The sequence below is a fragment of the Podarcis gaigeae genome (assembly GCF_964106915.1).
Source record: "Podarcis gaigeae genome assembly, chromosome: 2".
Lineage (NCBI taxonomy): Eukaryota > Metazoa > Chordata > Lepidosauria > Squamata > Lacertidae > Podarcis > Podarcis gaigeae.
Genome location: NC_139679.1, coordinates 93923879 through 93950161, shown reverse-complemented (window position 1 = coordinate 93950161; position 26283 = coordinate 93923879). Strand labels below are relative to the sequence as shown.

At 39.4% G+C, this 26283-nt stretch overlaps 1 protein-coding gene across 8 annotated transcripts in view; it reads left to right on the top strand.

The window, feature by feature from the left end:
• The window catches only part of LOC310837225 (contactin-4), a 509134-nt gene that overhangs the window by 191952 nt on the left and 290899 nt on the right, over positions 1–26283 (top strand). The window contains exon 1 of one of the 8 annotated variants that reach the window (XM_083723378.1): positions 16804–17006. The exons of 6 other annotated variants lie outside the window; for them this stretch is intronic. The gene's annotated coding sequence lies outside the window, so the exon portion shown is untranslated. Of the gene's footprint in view, positions 1–16803; positions 17007–24543; positions 24954–26283 lie in introns of those variants that run through there. One more of the 8 variants, XM_083723373.1, reaches the window with a different exon arrangement.

Here is a 26283-nt window from a genome sequence, read left to right as displayed (position 1 = left end):
AGAAACACACACACACACACAGAGAGAGAGAGAGAGAGAGAGAGAAAGAGAGAGAGAGAGATTATGGTATTACAGAAATAAAATAAAACCATTTTGGAGAAAACAAATAATTTGAAAAAAACAGCTTTTATATACTCAGACTGGCAGGTATTACATTTCCCCTTGGTCTCTATTCTGTTCCTCCCCCTCCTTTATTGTACTATTGCACGAAAATGCCCTGAGCACAATATTGCAGGCTGCTGTTGTGATATCATGTTGATTAATCAGTGTCATTGTTGCCACAGATCTAGCAGCATCCCTCAGTGAATTATTGCTGTTTATATCACTGCACAGCTGTTTAAGGCTATTCTATGGCATCAACAACTGGAATGCATTTAAATATGTTGGCTAGTATCAACTACATGAATGAATGGTTAGGTAATGCTTGTGTATATGCAGCTCCACTAATAATATGAGGGATAGATCCTATGTCATTGGTACAGTACTTCATTCTACCTCACCTGAATGCCAGTTTTGAGCTTCATAACAGTTACTTTATGAATGTACAATAAATTATTGCAACCTTATTCAGCTGTAGGCAAAGCTTGATTTTCATAAATTAAAGCTCATTTCCTGTGCCTTTAATACCGCAGGTCAAAAGATGGAAGCAAGACTGTACTATATTAATTTGAACAAATGCTGTCATTTATTAATGTATACATAACTTACTTTTTTTTACCAGACTAGTTTTACTAGAGTATATTAATGAAGTCTTAATGTTAACCTTAAACTCTGATTGCTCAGATATCTTAATAAATTCAGTTTATTGTATCAATAGGGATTTTTTTTTGCTGTAATCATTTATTAAAACCTTTTCTGTTCATGAAAAGGTTAGAAAGTAAGACCATGTTTCATGACACTGTAAACATTCAGGATAATCATGTTTTTAAAATACAGTGGTACCTTGGGTTACAGATGCTTCAGGTTAGAGACTCCGCTGACCCAGAAATAATACCTCAGGTTAAGAACTTTGCTTCAGGATGAGAACAGAAATTGTGCGGTGGTGGCACGGCGGCAGTGGGAGGCCCCATTAGCTAAAGTGGTTCTTCAGGTTAAGAACAATTTCAGGTTAAGAACAGACCTCCAGAACAAATTAAGTTCTTAACCTGAGCTACCACAATTAATTTCAAAAGAAGGCATTGGCTGAAAGTCTTCACTTTCTATAGAACTCTGATGCCACAATACTAAGCCTATCTTAAAGCTGATGCTAAACATGTCATCCAAACTAAACCAAACAGCTTTGGGCTGTGTGGGCTTTCAAGTGACTGGAATCAAAAAATTGTAGAGTTGGATAGGACCTCAAGAGTCATCTTGCCCACCCCTGGAATGCACAAATCTCAACTAGATCATTGATGACGGATGGCTCTCGAACCTCTACTTCAATATCTTCAAAGAAGGAGAGACCACCACCTTCTGAGGGAGTCTGATCTGCTGCTGAACAGCTCTTACAGTCAGAAAGTTCTTCCTGGTGTTTAGTCGGAATGTCCGTTCTTCTAACTTGAAGCCATTGGTTTGGGTCTTAGCCTTCGAAGTGGGAAGAAACAAGCTTGCTCCATCTTCCTTGTGACAGACATTTAAATAAGTTCTAAAAGGATTGACTGTGGGCAGGGAAAGAGCCACCAAGCCATCCCTGAGAGGATTATCTGTCCTCCTGCATGGAACATTGGCCTAAGCACATGTGTAATGCACACCCATAAGACATGAAATCTGCCTTTCCAGTTCATTATCCTCACTCTCAGAGTCTACTGAGAGAAGGGGAGAACGCAGATTACATAAATGTCTTGAAATTGGGATGTTTAAAATATTTGTTGTTTTAATGCATGTGCACACAAATGTCAAAATACTAAAAAGAATTCAGAATTAATAGTTTTTGTTAATGTGTTACTTGTAACTGTGTCGGCGTCCCGCCCCCCGCCCCCGCCCCCCCCCCAAAAAAACCCATGTCAGCTTCCTGAGTGGCTGCTAGCATTTTTAGATTAGGATTTAGCATGTATATATATTCAATCAAACTGAATTCCTTACCCCGCAACAAACAAACAAACAAACAAACAAACAAACAAACAAACAAACAAACACCCTACAACATCAAAAGGTTTTAATGACATGACTGCTTCACACTAGTTCAGCTATATAGCTTTCAAGGATATAACACAAGGAGCTCTATGTTGGTTCTTGAATTTTTGTTTCTGAACCAAGCATAATAATGTAGGAACTGGATGCCTCCATGGAGCCCGCAGATAGGGTTTGAAGGCAACAGCACTCAACCACTGTTTCTCCACAACTGTTATTTAGGGCTTATTGTGCCTGGATCTGGAGTTAAGCTAGCATGACTAATAACATTGATAGACAAATTCCTAAAGAAAAGGTAGAATACCATTTCAAATACTGTATGTTGCAAGCATTTATTCATTCATTCATTTTATGTTAGTTCCTTCCATGCCAAGGATTCAGAGAAAGTAACAATACTTTGGGGAAATATAAGATAAAATATAGATAAATATTGAATAACTGTACTGTGTGCCTTGGCAGGAAGGCAATATATAAATGCAATAATAAATGAAATAAAATGCTACCAAAATAGAAATATGACAAATGAAAACCAGCAAAAAAATTCTTTAAGTGTAATCGCTGAAACTAAGCCCAGTCAAGAGGATGTTCGGATACAGGTTCTTATTAAGCACTTTAAATTTGTTTTCATTTGATTTATCTGTCTACAGAAATCTATCTTATACTAACACCAAACATTGGTGAGGAATCGATTTCAGTATTATTATTATTATTATTATTATTATTATTATTATTACATTACAAGAACACAGGATTGAATAAAGTATCATGGGAATATTTGAGGGGTCCACATCCTTGACATTTCTCATGTGGGGCAGCTGAGGAATGGGAGAGCGAGAAGGGATAGGGGGAAGTGGCTATTTTAAACATGGGCAGAGGTTTGAATAAGGCAGGAATGGAGGAATACTGAGGGAAAATGTGGTTTTCCTCCATCCCTATTTTATACTTCCTCAGTGCTGTGTTCAGGCTATAATGGAGTACAGTGGTATCGTTGGGCTGCCAGCATTGCAGTGCCGTTCTGGGAACAACCTCATTAGAAATGTAATCGTATTTAACATTCTGCAAAAGAAAACATCCCATAAGTGAGTTTGTTGAGTGATGGAGACAGTTATTACGGGTTATTCAAATGTGTGTATTTGAAACAACATGATGTATTTGGTGCTTGTTTTGTGGATGTAATTTTATGGTTGATTTTATGCTGCTCACTGCTATGATTCTTTTTATTAACAGTGTCAGTATAAATAAAGTGTAAAGGCCAAATAACTTAAATCAAATAATAATTGTAGGCCCCAAATTACTCACATTTCCAAATAATATAAGGCCAGAACCTAAGAAGCAAATCTATGGACCCACACAGAATTTTAGACACTTTTACTTTTCTCTTCTCCTTCACTTTTTATGTACGTTATCAATTAATACACCCAAAGCAATTTAACTGTCTATAATTATCCCAAATACTGTGTTAATTTTCTGGACTTTTGCCAAGTAGCACATTTTACAATTGCTTACACTTCAAATACAGCAATCATCACTAATTATTTAAAATGCATTGGATACCAATTAGCAATCCACATTCTTGCATGCTGCGGCAAGTAAGCAAATAATCCCTTACAATACAGAGGGTATTATACAGCCTGACAACAATTGGAAGAAGTATGGAGGCTTAACTTCTATGGTATTAACTGCAGATTCGATGCAAAGAGCTTTTAGGAAAAAGAAAAAACTCCCTGTCATAATATTATTTAAATAGGCATCATTTCTGGTAATGGGTAGTTTAAAATTCATAGATAAAGAGGCATAATAAATAATACAGAAGGGATCAAATCATTCATTTTACCATGGCCCCATGGAGAGTTGCTGACTTGCATTAGTTTTCATTTGGCACACAACCAGATTTTGTTTTTGTTTTTCCAAATTATATTCCTGTTAGTTATGAAATTGAAATATTTTTTGTGTTATTTGCTGATCTGGTGCAATCATAGGCATGTAAAACAGTGAGAATTGTCCTTCCTAAAAAAAGAAAAAAGAAATCTTGCAAGAAAGAATGTGAAATGAAGATTTATAAGATAAACTTCATCAAAGTTGGTAGATATGATTTGGCAGAGACATTATGTCTATGCTGTATGCAAAGCACAGGTTTGTGCCATTTCAGAATTTTGTTTGCACTGTAGTGGGCAGTCACTCGGTTATCTCAGTAAGGACATCACTGGGTTTAGCAGCAATATTCTATATAATCCAGTGCATCTCTTTGTTCATGCAGAATTCTTCCTTCCATTATACTGAGTGTGGAAAGTATTTCATGCAACTGAGTTCCATGTGTGTGGTTTGGAGTGCTTATCAATGACAGAATAATACCGCTGCAAATTTACAGTATATCCTCGAGTATAACCCAACCCGAATATAAGCCAAGGCACCTAATTTTAGCACAAAAAAACTGGGAAAACTTACTGACTCGAGTATAAGCCGGTTTACCACACCACAAACCTGGTGGCGGCAGCAGTGGCGGAGGAAGAACAAGCAGCCCAAAAGGGCTACTTTCGGGCTGCTCGTTCCTCCTCCACTGCCACCGACAGCAGCAAAGGTGGAGAAGGAGGAAGGAGCAGCCTGAAAGGACCCTCACTCAAGTATAAGCTGGGGGGGCTTTTTCAGCATAAAAAAATGTGCTGAAAAAGTCAGCTTAGACTCAAGTATATACGGTACTTTATTCTTAATTCTTCTTGCATTTCTTTGAAACTGGGCAGATTGATGGACATGTGAATTATTTATTATTATTATTATTATTATTATTATTATTATTATTATTAGTGAATGTCAGTATGCATACTGATGCTCTGTATATAATTTGTATATTTAAAACAAGGTTTTTTTAAAAAATGCGGGAGGGGGTGACAGATTTGAAACCACATCCTAGGGTTTCAAAGGAACTTTTTTGTGTTATTTAGACCACCCCATATCCCACAGTACTAATTGCAGGATGTGCTATGCATGAAGCATCTACATGAAAAGTCCACTACCTCCCAAGGCAGTCTGTTCCACAGTTGAACAGCTCGTGCCACCAGAAAGTGTCCCTGAACGTTTTGCCAAAATCTGTTTTCTCGCAATTTCCAGTCTGTCCTCTGTAGCAACAAAGAACAATAACATCAGCAGAATACTGTTGTGAAACCAAGCAGAGGGCCTTCTCCGTAGTGGCGCCCGCCCTGTGGAACGCCCTCCCATCAGATGTCAAGGAAATAAACAACTATCTGACATTTAGAAGACATCTGAAGGCAGCCCTGTTTAGGGAAGTTTTTAATAACTGATGTTTTAATGTATTTTCAATCTTCTGTTGGAAGCCGCCCAGAGTGGCTGGGGAGACCCAGCCAGATGGGCGGGGTAGAAATAATAAATGATGATGATGATGATGATGAATAACTGCACAACATAACTTTGTTTAGCTCCACCCACAAATGGATGCACCCCTAGAAAACTATCAGTGCACACATCAATTGTAATAATTGTTATATACCGTATGTACTGTGCTTGGTTATTATGCTTCATGATTGTTTTATGATTAAATTTAATGTCATTTATTCTCTAAGTTGCTTGGGACTCTCTTCTCTGTGTGAAAAGTGAATAATATGGATAATAATAGCAGGAGAATGAACATATTTTTGCACATTCTCTAGGAAAAGTGCCGAATAGTCATGGAAGTTAGTCATTGTCATCATCTATCATAGAAAGGTTTGCTTTCAGAAGGTTAGTAGTTAATGTTGTTCCTGACCTTTCATATTTACTATTGATGCTTCAGCAGATTGCTACGAGGCAATAAATAATCATAGGGCTTTGTTTGAATGGCTTTCACAGCCTATTGTTCTAAGCAAGTAACGCAATAATGATTTCCACAACAAGAGATGAACCATGAAAAGTAATATAAAACATACTTTGAAGGATACTCTTTCAGACTCACAGCTCCACACATGCAGGCTTTTATGAAGAAGATAATTCTGCTAATTATGAACAACAGGAATGTAAATATAAGTAGATTTTGACAATGGCCTTCTTTCTTTCATCTGCTGCTCTCAGCTGATTATATTCTGTAAAACATTAGAGCTGTAATTTTGTACAATTCTTCATTCTGTTGCAAGGATGGCTAACCTGCAGCCCTCCAGATGCTGTTCATTTCCAACTTCCATTAGCTCCAGCAAGTATGTCCAATGGTCAGTATGCTGGGAGTTGAAGTTTAGCAACATCTGGAGGGTTGCAAGTTAGCCTTCCTCTCATCCCATTGTATATCATGCCTTACATACGGTCATTTTCTAAATTCCACTCCAAAGGGACTACAGCAGTGTTTCCCAACCTTGTGCCTCCAGATGTTTTTGGCCTACAACTCCCATCATCCCTAGCTAGCAAGACCAGTGGTCAGGGATGATGGGAGTTGTAGGCCAAAAACATCTGGAGGCACAAGGTTGGGAAACACTGGACTACAGGACAACATAGCCACAACACAGGTCTATATCAGATTGCACCCAGTACTCAGTTTTAACTACACCAGTTAATGTGACCCATTCTTCTAGGAAGGATGAAAAGGCCTAGCACCTTTGTTGGTTCCAGATATGTTCTTTGAAAACTCTGAGACCAATACTGTGTGATATGGACCACAGAAGCATAAACATGGAAACTTAGCTAGACTAGGGGTATCTTAAGTTAACATTGTGACTGCAACCCTGATCACTGCATAGAAAACGGTAATCTTTGTTAGTAGAGAAGATAACGTGAAATGTTATAGCTGTCTAAACCAAGGCAACCTTGGATATTAGCGTCTGATTGTATTCAATCAGTATATAGTGTTAATTAGAAAAGAGAAATCGTCTGAATTATACTGTTGAAGATGTTGAAACTAGTAGTCAGACTCAGCAGACCACTAGCCCAGGCTTCCTCAACTTTGGCCCTCCAGGTGTTTTTGGCCTACAACTCCCATGATCCCTAGCTAGCAGAACCAGTGGTCAGGGATGATGGGAGTTGTAGTCCCAAAACATCTGGGGGGCTGAGGTTGAGGAAGCCTGCACTAGACCAATAATTCCTTTGAAAAATTCACTCTTAAATGTACAATTTAAACCCGCCCACCCCCACCCATGGAACTAATTTCTCATTTATAATTTTTGACAGTGGAACAAACACCCTCGAAAGGTTGTGAGCTATCCTTCATTGGAGGTTTTTAAGCAGAGTTTAGATGTCAGGGACAGTGCTTTTTTTCTGAGGGGATGCAGGGGTACGCATACCCCTAAACATTTTGTGAATCTTTCTACTTTTGTCCATTTACTGTATTTATTTTCCCCGATTTCAACTATAAAATGGTGATTTTCTTGAGTCAAAATGAGAGTACTCCTAAACATTTTTTTAAAAGAAAAAAAGCACCGGTCAGGGATGCTTTATTTCTGATTTCTGTATTGTAGGGGGTTGGACCAGATGACTCTTCAGTTCTGTGAATGTGTACTCTTAAGATCACGAAAGGGATTCTTGGAATTCCTAAAACAAATCTGGGAATTTGAATTGACTGAAGAAATAGATCCAACTAAATGGGCAACAGAATGTCATTTTATTTGTATAATATACCACCCTCTAAAGCAGGAGAAGTTAACCTGTGGCCTCCAGATGTTGTTGAACTGCATCATCTCTGACCATTCACCATTCACCTTTGCCTGCTTGCAAGGTCTGCTGCCACTATCTGTTTGATTTCAGAATGCTACCACAAAGGTAGTAGGATTCTCAGGGCGATGATAATAATTATGTGTATAATCTTCTTCTGCTCTTCCTAATAAAAAATAATTTTACAAGGAGGAAAAAACCCCTGAAAAGTACAACAAATGTACATGCTGAGTTGTAGATCTTTAATTGAATTAACATAAAATTTAATTGCCTTTGGGTATCAAAAGCTTTGTTTGTATGGAATGAAAATATTTTTTCCCCGTGTATAAATGCTAATTGTCATAAACAAGAACATCTCTTGCTTTCAATATTCTGTGGGTATTTTAATTTGTAGGCATAACCATTATACTCAACTAGAATTAGGGATTTCCCCAAAGGCATCGTGAAGTAAGGAATTAGAATGGTGAGGCGCTTCTTGTCAATATGGCTAGAATGCCTACTTTCTGAAGGGAAAAAGAAAAGGCCAGTCTACAAAGGAATCTTTTATTTGTGACAAAATTTTGAAGAAGAAGTGTGTGGGGGGGCTAATGCAGAGTGGGCATGAGGCACAAGGGAGTACAAGCCATATTGAAGACATGATGAGCTATTGATCTCCTGAGGGAACCCTCTGAAAAGCTCATCTGAAAAGCTATAAAGGACCACAGAGTGCCAAAGGTATCAACCACCTAGAAACAGATTAAAAAACTTCTTTCTCGAGCTTATTTTCTTCCTCTGACATGACATGTGGAATGGTTGAGTTGTGATGGAGATGCAGAGGAGCAACAATTTAAATGGCTTATTGACTATCCTGACAGTGCTGCATTCCGAGGCACAAGATACTTGGACATCCATTATGAAGGCCTACAAAGACGTCTCCTTCATTATGTATGGGACACTATCAAATCTGATGAAGCGCAAATTGTTACTGTAATTCAGATCCTTGAGAATTCTTTCCCTGCCTCCTCCTTGGCTGCTGATAAGTGGATTCACACCATGAAGGGTGAATAGTTTGCTGTTTCAAGCAGCTCATGTATCATCCAAGAATTCGCTTCTCCATATCACTAGGAAAGTCTATAAACTGAGATTGAATCAATTCCTGGTTCCAGACAGGGTTCTTAAAACATACTGTCCAAGATGAGGGGCCCCTAGTTGATAGGATTGGCTTGATCACAGAGACTGAAAGTTCATGGGAGCTCCCAATAAAGAGATGACCAATTAGTAATCAAGATAATTACTTTCTCCTTCCCAATGATCTTTGTTGGAAGGCTAGGGAAGATCCATACATTTTAATGTTGAGACCTTGTCATTTATTTTACCATGCTAATTGGAAAGGATAAAAGATGCTTCACCTTCCACCCTCTCCTAAGAGAGAGCAGGCAATGTTTGGGTGTACATTTGGGTGCACGTCCCAGGCTAATTTCTCCTCAGTCTCAATGACAGGGCGTAGAAGACTCGCCATGCTAAGCTGATCCTTTCGCTTCAACACCTTTCCTCTTCCACTTCAGTAGCAAGGAATGGAATACAAGTTTGCCTCGGCTGGCATAGAGAGCATCAAGGGACGAGTGGGCACAAACCCCTCTCAGTGCTCTGCCCACCATTCATATTGCCCAGACCCATCTAGAGATTGTTGGCCACTGTTAAAACAGAATACTGGTCTAAATAGGCCACTGGCCTGATCCAGCAGTCTCTTTTTTATGTTCTTACCTTTGCAAAACATTTGGAAAGCTTGCCATGTTAGTAGTATGTGGGAGATTCACACAAAGTATTCAGTGACTCACACAAGCACGTTGTAGACCTTCTCTAGATACCGCATTTACTCGAGTCTAATGCACCATCGAATATAATGTGCACCCCAATTTTCAGAGCATTGAATCCAAAACAAAAGTATTTGCTGGCAAATGTAAACGTACCATCTAATCTAATGCACACCTTAATTTTTGCAATGTAATTTAAAAAGCCGAGTATTAGATTCGAGTAAATACGGCATTACTTTCATTATGAGCAACTACAGCTGAGCGTCTCCCCCCCCCCCCCCGCCTTCAGTATTAGGTAATATTCATTAAAATGACATAGAGGCAGGAGAGGTATAATTCTTACCACCCCAGCACAGTCCTAAAAAAATCTTCACATACCACCACAATTAAAATTAGAAGCTCCCAATGCTACCAAAAATTGTGGTGGTGGAGATTTTTCCCTGGATTGCCAATTTAAAAAGATGTTATGTCATCTTAACCTGAACCAAGCTTCTTCTTATTTTTCACATATCTCCCAGTTATATGCTGCTTCTGCTTCATATGATATATCTAGTCATCTGGGATTCTAGGAGATTGAGGAGGTGGGGATATATGCTCTGGCATTCTGCTTTTGAAATGAACTCCCAGAATCTAAGCTGGCCTGGGGAACAGAAGACTTTCTTTGCCCAATTCCTCCTTGGAGAGTTCTTTCAAGGAATATTAATAGAACATAGTCTTCTCTTCCAGGCGGGAACATTATAGAGCCTTTATTCCCTGCTACTATTGCTTCAGGTGGTTGCAGCAAGAGTTTGGTTGCTGCTGTTTCTTCAGTTGCTTTTCATCTTTGTGATCTTCTAAGAAAATGATGGGTGATGTGAAATGTACCTAGCATGTAAGATCTAGGGTGATGGGGATGCAGAATGTTCAAGACATAGCCTCCAGCACTTGGCTCACAAGAGCATCCCTCAAGCAAATTTGTCTCTGTACAGGGCAGTATTCAGCTAACAATATTTTGTGGAACCTCTCATCTCAGAAGCATTCTTAATTTGCTGTATTGGATCACATTCGAAGAATCATAATCTGAAGAGAGTTATGTTGCCCTTCATGTATACAGGACCTTCTGCATTATATTTAGGCTTTTGGTGTGTTTTCTTAGTGCAAAACTATTTAGTAGAACTTCTGGAGCTCACTTGTTTGCAGTATTGTATGCAGCCTTCATCAACCGGGTACCCTCCAGGGGGGAGATTTCCACTTGTAATCCACACCCACCACACACTAGCCAAATAAGCTATTGAAGCACACCATAGTTTTCTCATACTTTTGAAGAGTCTATTTTTGTTGAGTTATTCTCTTTTTTATTGCTTATTTTAACATTTTCAGGTAAGTCTTCTGCTGCTTTTTGCATAGAAAATCAGGAGTTGATGCTGCATCACAGCAAATTACTGTGGTGCAGGAGATTAACAAGCAATCTGCCTTTTGGGCTTTAGGCAGGAGGCACAATATATTGTTTATTGAGCTGGTGGGCCACTATGCATGTGTGGTGGGCTAATTTCATTTTGGTGAGTTGCATGTTGGGCAGGCCTAAACTATACACTTTATCAGCACTGGGTCTACAATATTTTATTTTATTCTGTGTGTGTGTGTGTGTTTTTTTTTTTTTTTTTTTGTATGCAGTCCAGCCTCCCTTTTCTCCCTCTGTCTTCCAGGAAGGATTTACCTGGGTCCAGTCCTCATTATGTACCCTACCAGGAATGCCAGAGAAAAGAATTTTGTACTTGGTACATACGGTTATTATTTTTCCAGAGCTCAGGGTTTCGGTTAACTTGGGACCTTATCCAAAGAGGACTAAAGCTGATGGTAGAATTCTGGATTCATCAAATTGTGCCTCTCATTGGCTTACCATTTAAAGTCATTGTTGTAGCTGTGAAGTGATATGAGAACTGCATTATCTCCATAGCTATTAGATATAATATGTCTCAAATGCAGTTTGCAAAATCAGACACAGGATATTTTGTGCACAGTGCACAGAATGAACTATATCTGGAAGTGACAGTAATAATAATTGCAATAATAAACTACACCTATATTTAGTACCATTTGTCCATAAATACCAAATTGCTTTTTAAATATTAACTAAGCCTCAATACACCCCTGTGGAGTAGGTAATTATCATTGCTATAACCATTTTGTAAGTGAGACAGAAAGAGATTAATGGCCTTGTATTTTACAAACAGGAAATGAGGCACACTGTTTATGTAAGTACGCTTGGGTTTCTTTTTAATGCGATAGTTGCGAAGGCCTCTGAAGATGGCATATTTACAAGGTAACAGGCAAGTTGTGCTTCTAATTTCTCTGCTCCTCTTTTTTGTATTAGATGAATAAGAGACGCAGGCCGTGTGATTCACACAAATCCAAATACAGTACTCACAGCAGCCTTACCCAACAAAACCCACACTGTGAAATACTTTTCAGACTCCAATCTTACCTGTTTACACTTATCTGGGACTGAATCCAGTTGAAATATATGGTATTTACTTAAGAGTAGACAGGCATAAAGGTAAAGGTACCCCTGCCCGTACAGGCCAGTCTTGACAGACTCTAGGGTTGTGCGCTCATCTCACTCTATAGGCCGGGAGCCAGCGCTGTCCGCAGACACTTCCGGGTCACGTGGCCAGCGTGACGAAGCTGCTCTGGCGAGCCAGAGCCGCACACGGAAACACCGTTTACCTTCCCGCTAGTAAGCGGTCCCTATTTATCTACTTGCACCCAGGGGTGCTTTTGAACTGCTAGGTTGGCAGGCGCTGGGACCGAGCAACGGGAGTGCACCCCACCGCGGGGATTCGAACCGCCGACCATGCGATCGGCAAGTCCTAGGCGCTGAGGTTTTACCCACAGCGCCACCCGCGTCCCCTAGACAGGCATAGGATTATGCTATTGTTTTTAATTATCTGCAGCTTCTTCCAATGTCTTATACATCTTATTCAAATACAGAACAGGATTCCAACTGCATTTGTCAAAGCTATAGTAAGGGAACATTTGTATCAGTAGCTCATGTGCCCTCTGCTCAGTTGTATCGCTGCTACTTATCAGGAGGCAGAGAGGCAAACAGGAGGCAGAGAGCTGGCTCGTGCACACACACTGGTGGAGCTAATTCAGTGCTCCCATGGGTGAAATCACGTTGCATCAAGCTTATCTCTCCCACACTACATCCTGGTAAGCAGCAGGATGCAAAAGTGGAGGTCAGCTGTGCGATGCTGCCCCACAATACTGCCTGCTACTGAGTTGAATAGTTTGTTATTCTAGCTTCCTGGGATACACCTGAAAGTCTAAAAAAATATTACTCCAACATTGCTTTCTCTATAATCCACACATATTTTGATAAAACTATACCTAGACTGTAACCCTGTACCCACTTACATGAGAGCAAACTCCTTTGAACTCACTGGGGCTTAAAACTAAGTAAACATTTATAGCTAAGCTGCCTTATAGCAAGACAGACCATTTGTCCCTTTAGCTATTCTGCGCTTACTGCCAGCAGCTTCCATGGGTTTCAAACGGGTCTTTCCCAACCTTACCTGGAGCAACCAGGGACTGAATCTCTGAACTTCTTCATAGAAAACACGATTTTTTGCCACAGTGCTATGGCCCTTCCGACATATGCGTGGATAGCCAGAGGAACCAACAGCAACAAAAAGTGTAGAGTACTGACAACTGGGTAGAGATGAATGGTAATTGTGAAAAAGGCTTTCATATCTCCTTCGTGCCCTCTGGAACAGGGTAATGTTTTGATTGATATGTTGGTTCAGGTGTGATTTAATTTATCAATGGAAGTGGTCTTTAGGTTGGAATGCTGCAGGTGGCTTTATAATGTATAGAGTATCTCAGATCTCTATGAATTTGCTATGAAGGATTAGCTGCTAAACGTTGCACAGTGGGGTACTCCTTTTAATGCTTCTAGCCAGCTCTGTCCTTTTGTGCCACTGAACATGCTTATACTTTATTGGACTGAGGTTTTTTTTTTATCCCCCCACCCTGCCACATTGTTTTTAATTGCTCTTCTGTAAATGTTTGTAAATTTTTTCCCAAGCCTGGCTTTCATGTTTAGAACAGTTCCATATTGTTTATAAACTATGTTTGTAATTTGCTGTCCTACAGTATATATTGTTCACTTGATGACTGCAATATCAAGTTGTAAGTTGCAGGCATTAATGAACCACTTCAGTTCAAAAACAACAGACAGAACTTTAACAGCACATTGTTGCTTTAATGCTTTTCAGTAGTGTTATTGCACACATTCAGCAGTCAGTAGTATCATATAAAGAAATCAAGTTATTTATATGCATGTGTGAATCAGAAAGTGCCCAGTGCTTCATTTTCTATCAGAAATCAGAATACCAGAAATCAGCATTCAAAAATAAATAATAATGGATGCCCTACTCAACCAGAGCTCTCTGCAGATTATAATGGACTATGCTGAAGGCTTTTTTCTACAATAGTGACATACTCTCCATAAGAAAGCAGACAAAACGTGTATGGCAACATTGAAAAACCAACATCCTACTTTCAGAACAATGAGTAAAGCATCACAAATTGATTGATTGTATATTTTGTATAAACATATTATTCTCTGCTCTTTAGTTCCCCAAAAGTTATACCAGGCACATCCAACTCCCAAGAGACTGTGATCTACTCCCAGTATAAAAAGCTGGCAGTGATCTACCCAGGATTGCACAGAGTTGTTGTTCTTTTTTTTTGGGGGGGGGGGCGAGTCTTCATCAGAGTTGCTGAGCTTATTTTGGGGAGGCTTCATCAGAGTTGTTGAGCACTCTTTTTTGGCCCAGGATTGATCAGGAACACTCCACGATCGACCAGTAGATCGTGATCGACCAGTTGGACATTTCTGTGTTAAACAAACAAACAAACAAATAAACCATAACATAACATAACAAAAATCCAGGGAAAACATGACATTGGTAGATTGGTGGTCACTATTTTCTTTTGTCTGAGGGCATCCCAGATAGACAGCTGTGATTGTGACACAAATCATGACTGGTTCACCAAAACCATTGGGAACAAATCCAGCTGGGCAAACATAGCAATGCCAAAACCTGTACAGTGGTACCTCGGGTTACATACGCTTCAGGTTACATATGCTTCAGGTTACAGACTCGGCTAACCCAGAAATAGTACCTTGGGTTAAGAACTTTGCTTCAGGATGAGAACAGAAATCTTGCAGCGGCATCACAGCGGCAGCAGGAGGCCCCGTTAGCTAAAGTGGTGCTTCAGGTTAAGAACAGTTTCAGGTTAAGAACAGACCTCCAGAACAAATTAAGTTCTTAACCCAAGGTACCACTGTCAGCCAAGTAATCCCAAAGAACCTGAAGTGTGAATTGCTTGATGGTGCAACCCAAGGCTCGAGAGCTTCCTTTCCCACTGCTTACTTGATTCAAGAATGCTTGGAAGTTATCACCAAACCTTTATTGCTTTTGTGAATGATAACTTTGCTTCTCTTTAGCTTCCCATAAAACTGTCACAGCTTGTACTCCATGCATATTTTGCAATTTAACTGCATTATTTCCACTTATCTTTTTCTCTGAATCTCTCTGTGTGTACCTGTACATCTGCCAACTGAAGATGACACTCCATTCTTCTATCAGGTGAATTTGACTCTTGTCTATGAAAGCTTAACCATAATTAACGTGTTAGTTGTCAAGGCACAGCAAGACCTCCCACCCTGCGTCTATGGAAGTTGTCCTGATAGTGATGATTACTTGTCCCATTTCCTATTCACACATCTTCCGCAATGAGAAAGTGCTCAATGGCAGCTTAATTTAACCTCATGTTTACACAGTAGAATCTTTAAAACACTGCTTGTTTGAGAGAAATAAATAATAGTATAATAATAATAATAATAATAATTTTTTTATTTATACCCCGCCCTCCCCAGCCAAGGCCGGGCTCAGAGCGGCTTACAAGCAATAATAAAAACAAGATGAATGATTACAACTCAAAAACAAAAATAAAATACAACATTAAAATAATGGAACATTAAAATATTAAAATGTAGCCTCATCACAGGAGAAGGAAAAGAAAGAAAGAAGAAAAAAAAAGAGAGAGAGAGAGGGAGGGAATCAAATTGGCTCCAAGCCAAAGGCCAGGCGGAACAACTCTGTCTTACAGGCCCTGCGGAAAGAAATCAGATCCTGCAGGGCCCTGGTCTCATGAGGCAGAGCGTTCCACCAGGCCGGAGCCAGAGTTGAAAAGGCCCTGGCTCTGGTTGAAGCCAATCTAACTTCTTTAGGGCCTGGGACCACTAATATGAATAATAATAATAATAATAATAATAATGAATAACAATATAATTATTTTATAATTATTTTACTTGTTGTTAATGGGTGGGATTCCAGCAGAGCCATAAGGCAAACATTCTCCCCCCCAGCAGATTTGGGGGTGGTATGTCATGGGGGGAGTCCTATTGCACAAGCAGAAGTCATTGTACTCAGGCAAATATTTTGTTGGATATTTCCCACTGATAATTTCTCAAACATTTATACTATGTTTAGCATTTAACCGTCACTGTTTGTCCCTGATAACACTATGTAATTGGTCAAATCTTAATTTAACTGAAGTCTGAGGAATAAATAACCAAGGCTTAGGACCACCCAGTTATCCATGCCTGAATTTAAACAAAGGTATCTCAGACCCCAGTCTCTATCTACTAACATGATGCTCAGCTGTGGCCTTTACGTTTTATATGTTACTCACTTTTGTGCTTTATATTTAAATACTGTGTTGTGGTTCATATTTTAAAAAAATTGTTACCTGCCCTCATCCTAAGGATTAGGAAAGGTGGAGACTTTTTTAAAAATAAAAATAAAAACACACAACCCAGTGTGTTAGAAATTTAACTGCTTCAGAAAAGACCTGACGCAGAAATCTGGGTTTATAGCAGCGTACAATGCTGTATATGCAAAGCATTCAGCTTAATTACAGAGATTTATGCAATCATCTGTTATGTGGTCATAGCAAGATTACAGTGTTACTTAAATCCAGGAACCATATACATAAATGTGTGTGTTTGCCTTTAATTAAAAAGAAGTCTCGTATCCTTGATCAGTGAACAAAATTAACCAGTGTTCAGATATCCCTGAACTGGGATTATATGTCCTTCTGTGTACAAGGTCTCCCAATGTGTGCATCTTTGATTCATGTGTTAATTGTGCAGGTCCTTGGGGGAAGGGAGGCATAAAGCGGTGGAGCACTGTACTTCCTGATTAATGCTAGTGAGCAGCCATACAGTGCTCAGTGCATAGCGGTTAGGCTTCTCTAGTCCCAGCTGAGAATATGGTTCCATTATCTCCCAGCTGCATAGGGAATCCATAAGGGCCTTTTCTGCCTGGCTGATCAGTACAGTGGAAGCAGTGACTTGATGAGAGCTGAGATCTTTGTTTGATTTGCTGTAAAATGTAAAAGAGAAACTGGGATATTTTATCTTACAGTTCTGTAAGTACCGGTTTTTCTTCCGTAGTTGCATGTGAGCGAGTTGTGACTTTGCCAGCTACATATAATTTTCTGTTCCACTGCTCTTTGCTGAATTTAACAGGGAGGAATGAGGGTAATCTGTTTACAGATTGCAGGTTGCTTTGGCTATCTAAAATGCAGGCATGTGATGATTGTTTCAAGGAAACAAATAACTTGACTTTTTAAACTGGGTTTTCTTCTTTGAGAGTTTAACAAAATGTAGCTGCATAGTTTGATATTTTGCTTTGAAGTGTGGCTTGGATGTGTTCTTTAAACTATCATTTTTGTGTTAGCTAATATTGGGGGGGTACTATTTCTTCAAATCAGCATTTACTAAGTGCCATCAGAAAGCACCTTTTTAAATTTGGTGTAGTCTTACAGTTTCTCATTATACCTTTTTAAATTTCAATAAAAGTCGTGTTGGGGGAAGGAATAGTGTAGTGGCAGACTTGTTGTTCTGACAAATGTAGTCCATAACTTAGTGTGCAGAATAGGGACAATAATATTACTTACAATGTTCAGGTGTTTTATTTAAAAATTGTTGAAATGTTTTATTTATGATTTGAGTATTGAATTCAAAACTGGGAACTATTATGCAACTGATGTATTTGATGTGGCTTTATTTTTCAAAACAGCGTTTTTCCAATAGAATTATTTTTCTTGCAAAACACAGTATGTTAATCCCTAATATTTAACACCTCTTCGTTCTTTGATATAGACACAAAAGTACTACTGAGTTATCATAGTAGTACTGTGTGAGTTTTGCAAATGACAGGTCGCAGCAAGTTGTGGCATTGCATATTGACAGCTGAAAGGGTGTGTGGCTCATAACATACATTTTGGGGTTCCCTCATTCGTTTCCCAATGAGAGCTGACCTTCAAAAATATATGAATTACGGTGGCCTTGGGCCTGTTGTTCTAGTGTTCATGCCTGTTTCAGGACAAAGCAGTTTTAAGGCACCGCTGTTTGAAAACTGGCATGCTGCACAAGTTGAATGAAACCATGTGGTGTGGAAAGCACCTACTGGAATGCAAATATATATATATTCCTGAATAGGCAATAAGTCTCAAAGCAGAGCAGAACCACAGGCTGTTAGGTATGAAAGTGGCTCGCTGCTGAGGACAGAGTATCTTCTCATTAGCTGTGGTTGATGTGAATGGCTAAAGAAAAGGGAGAATGTCACAATAGATGGTTACCTACAGTAGCACAGAAAGCATCCACGCAGCCTAGGGGTATTGGGAGCAAAATAAAGAAACTGTACCTGGAAAAAATGGTAGGAAATCAACGTAGCCTCTTTTCTTTCTCAGTCTCTCCCCCCACTCCAAAGTTACCTGAATTATTCCGCCTTACAGAAGTATGCTGATATTTCAGCTTGGTACTGGCTGGATCCATGGAAAGGGCTTGTCTGAAGTAAATATGCATCAATAAACATTTCTTTATTCTTTTTTTTTTTAAAAAAAAAATCTTATTGTTTTCAGCAACTGCTTCCAGAAGCACTTTCTTTTAATTGAAAGAAGGGTCAGCCTTTGTTTCAAAACAAAAAAGCTATTTCAGTGAGCACTTGTTTTACAGAAGGCTTATAGAGATATTACAGTAATTTATTCTCCCAGGAAATTTGTAATTTCAGCATTTGTATAATGGCCATAAGCAAGTATGGTGTGGAATATGATATTGCTCTGTTAGGCATATTAGTGAAACTAACATCCTTAGTTAAGTTATCAAACCATTTGCAAATATATACACGCAGACATAAAGGCTTAAAAAAATGAGAGAACAATTCCATTTGTATTCCTTTGCAATGGGTGGGTGGATGAAGCTGGTGTTGGTAGTGAACAGACCTGATCTCCTAAGAACCTGTGTTTTTTTCAGTAGAAACCAAACACTTATCTAAAGTCCCTGCAGGAAGCATGATTTTGTCAAAGCAATTGCTTTAATTCTCTTTTAAATGAGTAGAGGAGGAGAAAAGGCTTGAGCTGGTGATATTGCTGAGTTGCACTGCAACATCCACAGTCATTACTAAGACTTTGAATATTTGTAGTTCTGTGACTTTAATAAGTTTACATGGGTTTCCAGTTGTTTGAAACAGTTTGAAGATCTGAGCTTCTGACTGCCTCTGTTCTTACGTGAATGAAAACCTGATACTGTATAGGCGACAGGTGTAAAGAACAGCCTAGGAAAGCATTGAATTCCCTGATGGGATTAAAAGCTGTGCTGCCGTTATGCATGTATGTGTATAAAGTTGCTGGCATTGGAGAGCGCCAGCAAACCCTTATTGTTAGATAAAGTAAAACAAAAAATGTTTGGAATTGGATCCACAGACTCAGAAATGGATAGAAGAAGGAATTAACAAGAACGCTGTTGAGCCAGTGCTTCTAAACATGCCCACAGCAGAAGCACAGTCATATTACCAAGTTGTACCCCTGTCAGAACAGCAGTAGGAATTTGATTCAGGTGACAACTTACAAAAAGGTAGTTGTGTTAGTCTCCTGCAGTAAAAAGGCAACAAAGAATCTCGTGGCACTTTAAAGACTTAGCAGATTTATTGGAGCATAAGATTTTGTAGATTAGAGTCCAGTTGATGCATCTAATGAAGTGGAATCTAGCTCATCAGAGTATGTGCTAAATGTGCTAGTCTTTAAAGGTTGCACAGCACCTTCTTATTTTTGTTTCAGGTTGTAACTTCAATTGAGGTTAGCCTTGGGAATACCAAAGAGCTTATATTTGGTGAAGAACAATGTTTACTCAAGCAGATCCTGGGGGGGGGGGGGTTGAGTAGTAGATTTGGAATGCAGATATTTATTGCACTTTCATCTTGTGCCTTTTAGCTTGTGTTTTGACTTTATGTTCTGTTTTTCCCATTTTCCTCCCTTGCTTGTTTTTCAAGGTATCAATTTAGTTTCTCATGATTTCATCATCGTCATTAGTTGCATAAACTCCAGGCAATTCTTCAGTATGATAACAATGAAAACTGAAGCCATGCCTTCTGATTCTCAATCATGTGTTTAATCCACCCGGCATTTTTATAATTTTCTCTGTTTTGATCACATTGATATCTATCAGTATTAAATTATAAAAAGAATGAAATCTTTGTTAAATTACAGTCTCATCACACCCCCAGATACCAAGCCTATTATTACAACATGGCAAGGTAAATTACAGGTGTGATATTTCGGGTCCTTGATCAGGAAATTTTTGTATGCCATCAGGGAAACAGGTAATGACCGATTTACATGCGTCCAATTGATGCGCATTGTGGCAACCCAGGAGTGGCTGGAAAAGGGGGCGGGGCCTCAACAGGGCAGGTGGGGCTTCTGTGCACTCTGCCATTGCATGTGATGACCTGGAATGCAACCCCTGCGCAAATTGGGGGTTGCCTGTATTGCACTATACCATGGATACTTAAAAATCTGGGTTCAAATAAAAGGGAAAATGTGACCAAAGTGTTTAGGGTCATGGCTTTATAGCAGTGTTCTATAATCAGCTAAGTCTTGTGGATTTTGCTTGCAGTCTGCTAATACTGAAAAGCAGACTTCGAATCATTCAGGACAGTGTCAGTCATGCGGAGATTGAAGGAGTGCCATTCTTTGTAAGTCACACTCTAGCCCCGTGCCATGTGATGTCCAAGTAAGCAGCTAGGGTTTCTTTAGAACCTCCCAATGCAGTTCAAAACAACAACCCCAGATAAGTATTATTTAAGTGGAAACATGAGACATTAAATTTCCTGAATAGCTCAAGGAAAATAACAAACATGGAAAAGAGGTACAGTCATACCTTGGGTTGAAGTAGCTTCTGATTGAGCATTTTTGGTTTGCGCTCTGCGGCAACCCGGAGGTAACGGAGCGTGTTACTTCCAGGTTTCGCTGCTCGCGTATGCACAGACACTCAAAATGACATCATGCACAGAAGCGGCAAATCGCGGCATGCGCGGATACAGGTTGCGTTTGCTTCGGGATGCGAACGGGGCTCCGAAACGGATCCCGTTCACATCCAGAGGTACCACTGTATAGTAATGGAGTGGAAGATGTAAGGAGGGGAGCTGAAGCCCTTCTGCTTATTGGGAATCAGTCTGGAACAGACAAACTTTGATTTGGGTGGACGGAATCAGTTTGGAGCAGTCTCACTGAGGCATGATCCAAGGAGGACTAAACTGGGTAGCGAAGAATTTACAGGCTGGACTAAAGACCTGGCTGGCTTCTTGAGGGAAGAGGGCACCAGAGACAAATTTTGATTTGGGTGGACAGAAGGGACACAGCAGAACAATATGTGAGTTTGTTGTGCCACTGCAAGCGAAGCAAATTGGTTGTGCAGTCCTAATTGGAACAAAGTTGTTTAAAGTCTCTATATCATATCTGTGCTCGATTGGTAGAAGTGTCCCATGTGGGAACTGGGCTTATTCTTAGAAGATGCAAATGGGCATTAAGTTACCAGTGTCCTTCAGGAGCAAGTTTCTGTTCTCATCAGGGCCAGTAAGGACCAAACAGAAGCTTGTGCTGACAGTTTGCAAACAGTGTGAGTAAATAATTAAGCATTACACACGTTTGGCGTCAGGCGTCTGCTGTAGAAGGAAGGCATGACACACCACCCATATTAAATCCCACCTGAAACGTACCTGCCATTTTCCAAACCAGTCTTGAATTCTGCTCCTGTGGGAGAAGTGCAGATTGGCTGGTGGGCTAACCAGTCCTTCATTCCTTGCACACACACCCCTGCATTATGGCAAAGGTACAGGACTGGCACTCAGACTAGGATGACCGGGCTCCATCTACATGAGAAGCAGAACACAAGAACTGAGTGATTGGGTCTGCCACTCTCTCTTCCAAACCTCAGAAATCTTCCATAATATGCAAAATGAACCATGGGAAGAGAATAAGGAAAGTCATTGATATTTATTTGAATATTCTACATTGAAAAACAGAAAATTTATTAAAAAATTTACACACACACACACCTCAGAAATATTTCTAGCCTTCTATATAGGTAATATCCTTCTACTTACATTCTGGAAATACAATCTCAAACTGGTAATGATTCACCAATGAGTTGTGACTGGCTCACAAAGGCTATGAGCCTAAACAGAATGTGTCTCAAAGGGGGGGAAGATAAATGAGTTTGTCAGAATATAGATCCTTAACAAAGACAATAGAGTAAAAATGTAGGTCATCCGCCTTGCTCCTTCATACACACAACAATCAGACGAAATTGAATACTCCTTCATTATGTCATGATGGCTGTAGCCGCTAAGATGCCTTAGACATGGTCTAACAACGGCTATTACTCGTAACAGGTGGGGCCTGCGACCAGTTAAGGATTCCAGTCAGCTATGCCTCCCTCCAGGACAATATAAGCTTCATAGGGATCAAGCAAACCAATTCACTTGCTTTCTCTCTCCCACCACTAGGATAGATTTCTGGTTTTCTTTTCCGGCTGGCACCCAACATTCTGTGGCTCCTGGATGTTCATTTCCCATTGAGTGGTTGTGTTTTCCCACCGGATGAGGATCCTCTTGTGGATTTTTTTTTTTAAATGGATTTCTGCATACCTGGGACTTTACCCAAGGATGTTGATGCTTCCCGTTTATTTCTCATTGTCCCCATTTTGGCTCCAATCCTGTTGTTAGCAGAGCTTCAACTCCTCAACATACCTTTTCCGTCCAGTGAAAGCACTTGGACTCACCAGCAAGGAACTTGAACCAGCCCTCTTTTAATTAAGTGTGGTAGACAAAGAACTGTAACGGAAATAGGAAATATCCAAACATAACATAAAAGTATTGTCCATCTATTTTTTTCTTTTTTTTGTAACTGCTGATGTGTTTTTCCTATTTGGTTAATTATATGAAACTTAATAAAAAGAAATGAAAAAAATAATAATAATTAAGTGTGGTAGGTCCTTGGGAGGCTGAGAAGGTGAAAGAGATGTCTTCAGAGGGAGGCATCCACAAGTCTTTTCATCAGTGGCTAGCCAGGTGGGGTGGAGCTACAGCAGTAGCCTCTCAACGGAAGCATCATTGCTGATTGCTGGGCAAGGTGGCAGCAAGGGCGGGGCTGCATGGGTGACCCCTATCAGTGCACCCAGACAACTCCCACCTTGCTGTCACAAAGTAAGAAGCAGTGGCACTTCTGCCAAGAAGCTATTGCTATGGCTTCACCTCAAGTGAGTCACTCCTGGTTTTGCTCACAACCAGTTGGAATCAAGCCTCGTTGGGGTGAATGAGGGAATACTTTTGCATCTCGTATTATAGCCAACTAAATCATACTCTGAGTAGTTACTTGGATCTAAGCCATGCCAGTTATCTCAATGGGTCAACTCTAAGTAGAACTAACATTGAATACAACTCTGTCTCTAGCACTGAAGAAACAAATTTGGCACACTATTTTCGCACTCAATCAAAATGTTAAGGAAGTGCTTTGCATGTTACATTGATTTTGAAACTTCTGGTGCATCCTTTGAAGCCTGTGGTTCTTATAAGATCTTATTTTAAGCATATTTATATCTGACCTATTTCTTGATGCATTACATGTGGAAATGATGATATATCTCCTTAGGCTGTGCTCCGAAGCACACTTACTTGGAATTAAATCTCCAGAAATTAATGGGACATACTTTCCAAGTACCGGTATATGTGCTTAAGATTGTTCTTTAAATAACTGGCAGAGAATGCATTTGTGCTGCATCTTCCTCTGTGTGTGTGCATGCTTGCAATTAGTGTTGATGCAACAGTACTATAAAAAAATAGAATGTTAATTCCCTTTATAGTTTGCATTTCTATAATGATGCTGTGCCATGTGATTATCCCCAGACACAAACTACTGAAATTATTAGAACTTGGCTTTTTCTTTTCTTTTTCTTTTTTTGCTTCTCCTCACTGTTTGATGAGAATCTGAGGCTAATGTTGCCCCTCATTAAGTATCCACACCACAGTCTATTGAGCCAGGAGACAGTTAAATATTTTATGTGAATCAATGCAGTATATGAAAATCATTTGCTTTTGTTTCCTTAGTATCAATATATATTTGCTGGACAGTAGCAAACCAATTAAGTGGAAGCACTGATGCAGGTTAACCTAGTTAGTCCCCTTTCCCCGTCATTGTTTCCTCTCCCTCCGCCTTGGAATTTTATTTCTAAATTGAAGAAAAGTATACCTTTACACAGGCAGTCTTGTGGTTGTTGATATTATATCACTTGCATCTTCGATGCATTTCAAGTTGTTAATTATTGTGCCTTGCACATCAACCTCAAATGTATCATTTTAAGTTAACAGCTCTGGCCGTTTGTGGTATTCGTTGTTGTTGAGCAAATAGTTCTGCTTATGTACCAAATGGCTGTATTGTATGGTATAAGCCAATGGTAGGCTTCTCAAACAGGACATACATACGAGGATTTGAGAAGGAGGCTAAACCCCTCTGCCTTGCAATTCACATGCTTGCTTTCTTAGAGAGGGAAGGTCTGGAGGTAATGTTTCTCACAGAAAAGGGGCTGTACTTGCATCAGTTGGTTTGTCAGGAAAGAGAATCTTGTGATTTAATGTTGAGAGGAAAGCATAAGAAGGGCTGCAAAGGAATAAAGTATCTCTTACGGTGAGACATAAAATGCAGTGGTGTGGATTTTAGAGGAGATGGCAAAATTTACGGAAGCAAGATATCTCAGGCTGCTGGCAAAGGAGAGTCAGGAAGAGAGATTTAAGGTTCACCAGGCGGAAGACTATATCAGTGGGAAGAAATTCAAATGCCTGGCAGAATGCTTGCTGCTGTCCAGTAAAGTGTATTGACACTGCAAAGAAAATGTAAATAAGGCAAAAGAAGCCTGGGCTTATTATGGCCAGATGAAATGCAGGGAAACAGTTTTCAGAAGAGGAGGGGAGAGGATGTGTATGAGTGGAAAAAATATCAACAACATTGGGACAGATTCAGGAGCAGCTGTCATGTTTGCTGGTAAGTGGCCGAATAAATTACTATGAATCTTGAATAGCTTGTAGTGTGAAAAGGATGTTTAGAAATGTTGTTGCCTCTAGCAACTTTTTTTATTATGACTGAGCACATTAATAGCATCACTGCCCAAGCTTTGAAGCAAACTCTATTCTATAGAAAGTATTTAGAATAGTACTAGATGCATTCACTCTTCCTGGTACTGTGTGAGGCAATGCTTGCTTAATAGCTTTTATTTAACAAGCAGAAATTAGTGAGGGGTGGTTACAAAGGTAGCTCGCTGCACATATATGTACAGATACTACAATAACTAAAATTTACAATGCTTATAAAGGGAAATAATATCCTTGGAGGATCTATGAGAGATTAGATGTTCTGTTAAAACTATTTTATGTCATATGTATTAACTTTTATAAGTTCTGAGAGTTCAAATGAAACTAAAACATCTGTGCACCACAGAGGTTTACTGGAATGCCTTTTGTCATTAGGCATGTGATTATTTATGATCAAGGTAATGGATTTGGTTCAGTAAGCAAAAAGCAATTTCATAAATTGTGGCATTTTAAGGTATGTTTGTGTACTTTTCAGACTCAAAGAATTTTATTTCTGTTGAATTCTTCTTTTTCTTTTTATTCTTTAATTACTGTCATTAGTGATCCTTGTAGAATCTGCACAGATAACAATATTTTTGTGTGAAAGGGCAGTTCTAAGAAGTTTCCCCATTCATTTCAATTTGGTTTACAAAGGACAACTTCCCAGTGCATTGAGGCTGGCTCCTATAATCAATCTATATCTATCTATCTATCTATCTATCTATCTATCTATCTATCTATCTATCTATCTATCTATCTATCATCTATCTATCTATCTATCATCTATCATCTATCTATCTATCTATCTATCTATCTATCTATCTATCATCTACCTACCTACCTACCTACCTACCTACCTACCTACCTACCTATCATCTCTATGCTATAGAATATATTGTTAAAAAGATAATCATTAGCTTGTATTGTTCAGCTGCATTTGTATGTTTCAAAGTCCAAGAGTTCTGTTCTACTTGGTAATCCTTTCCATGCCATAGCACAACTCAAATGAGGCAAATGCAGTTTATTATAGTCCTTCACCTCCTGTTTGCTCTTGAAACCAACTGGAGAACCATATATAAAAATTAAAATCAGTCCCCTACACCCGCCAAAACTATTTAGCACAAAATGCAACCCAAAGACTGCACAAAATAGCTATTTTGTATATCAGTTTCCTGCAAATCAGAAGTGTTTTACATGTGTGCCAAAGAACCAGTGACTCCTGAAAACACGTTATAAGTGTGTGT